Source organism: Tympanuchus pallidicinctus, unplaced genomic scaffold, assembly GCF_026119805.1.
Source record: "Tympanuchus pallidicinctus isolate F22 unplaced genomic scaffold, pur_lepc_1.0 scaffold41, whole genome shotgun sequence".
In the NCBI taxonomy this organism is placed as follows: Eukaryota; Metazoa; Chordata; class Aves; order Galliformes; family Phasianidae; genus Tympanuchus; species Tympanuchus pallidicinctus.
Window position 1 is genome coordinate 1,104,631 of NW_026294760.1, and position 5,415 is coordinate 1,110,045.

The 5,415-nt window shown below is 50.5% G+C and overlaps 1 long non-coding RNA gene across 1 annotated transcript; it reads left to right on the plus strand.

Annotated features, from left to right (window-relative positions):
* The first annotated feature begins 102 nt into the window (after nt 1–102).
* On the plus strand, nt 103–3,195 carry LOC128089987 (uncharacterized). Its single transcript, XR_008210746.1, has 3 exons — nt 103–214; nt 2,068–2,153; nt 2,893–3,195. It is a non-coding gene; the product is annotated as an uncharacterized LOC128089987 (long non-coding RNA).
* Nucleotides 3,196–5,415: the final 2,220 nt, after the last annotated feature.

The window sequence follows — 5,415 nt, forward strand, 5'->3', positions numbered from 1 at the left end:
CGAAGAAATGCGGAAGTACACATAGGACCGGAAGCGATTGAGCGCTTCCGGCGTCGCGGTAGCCAATCGGAAAAGAACGAGGGACGAGGGAGGAGCCCGCTTCTTTTAAAGCGGCCGCGGCTGTGTGAGGGTGTGGTGGGGCTTCGTCTGCGGCGCTTTGGTCTGCAGGGCGTGCGATCCCGGCCTTCTCGGTTTGTGGGCGCGTTTCCTCTAGGTGTGTGGTGCTTCTTTAGAGGGAGAGCAGTGAGGTGCTGGAACAGCTGCCCAGAGAGGCTGTGATGCCCCGTCCATCCCTGGAGGTGTTCAAGGCCAGGTTGGATGGGCCCTGGGCAGCCTGGGCTGGTGTTGAATGTGAAGGTTGGTGGCCCTGCGTGTGGCAGAGGGTTGGGGATTTGTGATCCTTGAGGTCCCTGGCCGTTCTGTGTGCTGTGGTAGGAGCTTTCCTCAAGGTATGTGCTGTGGCTGCTTGTGTGGAAAAACAGGACCCGTGCAGAGCTTGTTAGAACCCCTGCCTGCCCAGGCTTGCTGTCAGCTTGCTGCAGGTAGGCTGGTGGTTGGTGCTTTCCCCTGGTGCTGTGTCAAACCGCTCTGGCTAAGCACTGTTTTCATTGTTCATCACAATGCTGTGTAGCATGGGAAGCCACTTTAACCAATGTGGGCCAGCTGTCCCAGTTCTGCCCCCTCCCAGCTCCTTGCATACCCCCACTCCCTCACTGGCAGAGCAGTACAAGTGGCTGAAATACCCTTAATTAGCATAAGCCCTGCTCTGCAGCAGCTAAAATACCAATGTGTTACTAATGTTATTGTTCCTATCTATTTGTTTTGGGGTGGATTTCTTTCTGGTTTCTACATGCAGTTAATAAAAGTCAGAATTAAATACACTTAATTACGTTCCAAATTTCAGAGCATGAAGGAGGTTGGGGAACTGCAGTATCCTCCCTTCCACTGCTACTGCACAGCCCACCCCACTTGCATGATGCTCTGAGCTTAGCAGCAGCAGATGTGGTCACAGAATTGTCCCACCTGGCTCACAATATAAAGCATGGCAGTGGCCATCCTGCTGGGTCCCACAAGGGTCGTGAACCTCAGGCACTAAATAGACACAGGGGCAACTGCAGTTCCCTCAGCTGGGATTTTTGTGAAGGAGAAACACTGACCTGTTGGAGCACATCCAGAAGAGGTTAACAAAAATGCTTCGAGGGATGGAACACCTCCCTTGGAGGACAGGATGAGTGAGCTGTGGCTCTGCAACCTGGAGTAGAGAAAGGTCCGAAGAGACCTGAGAGCGACCTTTCAGTAACTAACAGGGGGCTGTAAGAAAGAAGGGGGCAGACTTTTTCATAGGGGCTGTTTTGACAGGACAAGGGAAATGGTTTCATACTAAAAGAAGGGAGATATGGACTGGATATAAGGAAAACATTATTTTATGGTAAGGGTAGCGCAGCGCTGGCACAGGTTGCCCAGAGAGGTGGTGGTTGTTCTGTCCCTGCAGGCACCTGAGTTCAGCCTGGATGGGGCTCTGAGCATCTGATGGAGCTGTGGGTATCCCTGCTATTGCAGGGGGGTTGGACCAGATGGCCTTTAAGGGTCCCTTCCAACTCAATTGATTCTATATTTCTATCTAAAACATGGTGCTGCAGGAGCTACCGGAAGAAAAATAACTCTGTCTCAGCCATAACAGAGGCTTCCAAGTGGCTCTATCAATATGTTAAAGGTTGCATAACGCAGCTGTGAACTCACTGGGGTGTGACTTTGGAAATGTCTTGAAGATAAATGGGGACCCAGCGCTTTCAGTGTGCTTCTCATTAGTAGGCAAGCATCCGAGGCAGTCAGCTGGCAGAATCTGTGTATCTCAGCTCCCAGTGCCCCTTGTACAGAGAGGTTGATGTTGGGAGACCCCTCTGGCCCTTCTCTATTATGCTCAGAGCTGTAGAGGTCGCTCTTTAAGGGCTTTTTGAATGAAACTTGGGGATTAACTGAAGAGTGCTCAGCAGTATAAAGGCAGAGGGTTGGAGATTAAGATCCTGCTCTTCACCCTCTAAATCTGCTGCTGTCTTTCTCCCTCAGTATCCTTCTCCAGAGGAATACCAAATTTGATCTCCCCAGTGATTTGAGGTCCTTAGATTGGAAATGCCAAGCACGCTTTGAGGCAGGTACGTGGCATTCATTACCTCCAGTTGGAGGCTGGGCAAAGGATATAATTTGATAAGAATGTATTTGGGAAACAGAGCCATTACCAATGTTTGTAGATGGGATCACTCAGCTAGTGTTAAGGAGGGCGCTTCCTAAGCCAGCTGGATTGTTGCTAGTGATGTCAGGGAAGTCCTGACTGCATCCAGAGTCTTTAATCTGTTTTCTTTGCAGTGTTTATAAACAAATGCCATGCACATGGCGTGTGGAGAGGATGTGGAAGCAGCAGGACTGAGGTTGTAGAGAGAACATGACACGTCTGCCTTTGCTATTTAAAAACACTGTTATAAATTTAGCTGGTTTAGTTGGAGTCCTTGTAGGCCTTCAGTCTGACAAAGATAAATGTTTGTCATTCAATGAGAGAGGGACTGCAATGCCCAGTCCTATCATGGGGGTTTCTGGGGGGTTTCTTTTCTTGCAAAGTGGAAATAACTGACCAATGGCCTTTGAGGAATTAGTTCTGTGTCTTCTCCCATCCTCTTGCTCTCTGCTTAAGCACAGGACTCACCAAACTGTAATTTTACAATGTCTGTTGTCCAGCACCCAAAGGCTCAATGGTCCCACAGGTATCCATATAGTCAAGATCAATTCCAGAGCTGGCAAATTCACATTTGGCCCAAAAGATGTGGTTAAAATCCTTCCTGCCTTCTTTCTGGTTTGCTTCTGCAGTTTGAAGCTTTGAGGTGTATTTCTTTGTTGCAGGGCTGGAACAGCAATGGTGAACAACAGGAGAAGTGCAAAGGAGATGTGCACAGCTCTTGCTAAATGCAAAGCTGGGAATCTCATGCCCCTTAGGCAGGAACCACTTTTTCATGGGATGATTCACATTTGTGTGTTATTTGTACAGTGCACAGTGATAACTGTGATCCATGATAAGATCATAATCCCTGGGAAGCCTTATGTACCTCAGGTAAGGTATAAGCCTGGCTTATGAGCAGCACTGGATATTACCTGACTCAGAAGTCATGCACAACTTCTATGGGGGTTGAAGGTGTACATCCTGTATCCCACATGGTGTTTTTTTTTCCTAACATCAGGCTGGAATAAAATTTTCTGCCTTACCTTGCAGAATTATGTTACTTATTGCGCTGGCTTTCTGTCTCACTTTGTGCTGTGGTCCATCAGAGTAAGTAAAACTGGCTTCAGGAAGCGGAGTTGTTTCCTCCCTCCCACAGGAACAGGAGGTTATCTGCCTGCTAGAGGCTCCAGGGAAAGAAACCTGAGTCAGAGGTTGTCTTCCTCACAGCTCTGGAAAAAAATGGCTGTAGATTTCTGGGCTGTGAAGGGCCAAGCAGCCTTGCTCCTTAACCATTCACTGCAACAACAGCAGTATAACCCTCCTGTACCTTCCAAGAGCTCAGCATTAGGCCAAAAGAGAAAGCTTGCTCCAGTTGGTCAGCTGTTTATTCACATGCATTCAAAAGCCATTTTTAAAACAGCTATCAGCCAGACCCATGAGAGTGTGGGTGTGTGCAGGCAGACACTGTTTGTACTACAGCATGCTCTGTCTGCTGTACTGCAGCTTCTCCACAACCTGCTCAGTGACGTGAGTAATTTATCACATGTTGTTTATTGCCACCTGCTCTCAGAGGAAGGCACTGCGCTGTGTTTTGGAGAGGTGTTTAATGCGTGGCTGTGCTGTCAGAGGCAGTCACAGATGTGATGCTCTGAGCGGAAGGCAGTAAACTCCGACGGTGTTTCATTCTGGAGTTTATTCCCCTTATTCACCTGTGTCATGTGGGGTCAGAGCAGAATGCTAATGTGAAGCTTTATCTCCATGTGTTTCACACTGTAATGCAGGTGATTGGTTTTTCTCTAAGAAACGGAGGGCCAAACTCTTAAGCTGGATTCCAGCAGTCCTTGCCACAGGAGGAGGTGGACAGATGTTCCTCCTCAATCAGCAGAACCCTTCCAGAGCCACGGTGCTGCTCCATGTGGCTGAGGTCAGCTCAGCTCAGCCCCGTGCTGCAGGGCTTTGGTGCTGGGCTTTCATTCCAGCAGTGCTGCTGTGGGTGGCACAGTGCAGCTCTCATCAATGCCACCACACTCCTGCCCTGCAGCCTGGCTGTGTGAGCATTTCTAAGCACTTTCTGTGCCAGATTTGCACAGCTTCTTAAGGCTGTGCTTCAGCCAGTGCCCACATTGAGTCCAAAGCTGTTGCTGCTGTCAGCTTGTGGGGGCAGCTCTCAGACACATTGCTGCCATCAAGCAGCCAGCTGAGGGCTTTACCTGCATTACAATGTGAAGCACATGGAGATAAAGCTTCATATTAGCATTCCGCTCTGATCCCACTTGATACAGGTGAATAAGGGGAATAAACTCCAGCATGAAACACCATTGGAGTTTACTGCCTTCTGTGACACATCCGTGACTGCCTCTGAGAGCACAGCCATGCATTAAACACCTCTCCAAAACACAGCTGAGCTAAATGTAGAACACTGACATCTGCAAGCTTGCTACCCAGCCATATCATACATAAACTGTTTTTTGGGCCCAGCTGTCTGTGTCCTCAGGTGCCTGGAGGAATCCTGTGTCAAAGGCCCTGAGCTCTCCATCTGGCCCCTCAGTGCAAGAAAGACATGGAGGCCCTGGAGCGGGTTCAAAGAAGGGGGACAAAGCTGTGAGGGGTCTGGAGCACAGGGCTGATGAGGAGAGGCTGAAGGAGCTGGGGTTGTTCAGGCTGGAGGAGGCTCAGGGGAGACCTCACTGCTCTCTATAGCTACGTGAAGGGAGGTTGTAGCGAGCTGGGGGTCGGCCTCTTCTCGTGTAACTGGAGGGAATGGCTTCAAGCTGCACCAGGGGAGATTTAGGCTGGTTAGGAAATATTACTGCTCCAAAAGAGCGGTCAGGCACTGCAGTGAGCTGCCCAGGGAGGTGGCGGAGTCACCGAGCCTGGAGGTATTGAAGGAACGTTTGGATTTTGCGTTGAGGGACGTGGTTTAGTGAGTGCTGTTGGTGATGGTGGGACTGGATGATCTTGGAGGTCTTTTCCAACCTCGGTGTTTCTGTGATCCGGCTGTATTTTTGTACACCTCCCCACGCCGCGCATCCCGCAGCCTTTGAGCACCGGATTCCCCGCAAGTCAGAGCTCCGACCTCAGCTCTGAACCCTCAGCCGGGGGCTCGCAGTGCGAGGCAACAACAGCCCCGACAAGCGGCCGCTGCCCTCGGGGTCCGCCCCGTGTCCTCCGTGCTGCCAGCGGCGGGCGGAGCAGCCCCGCCCGGG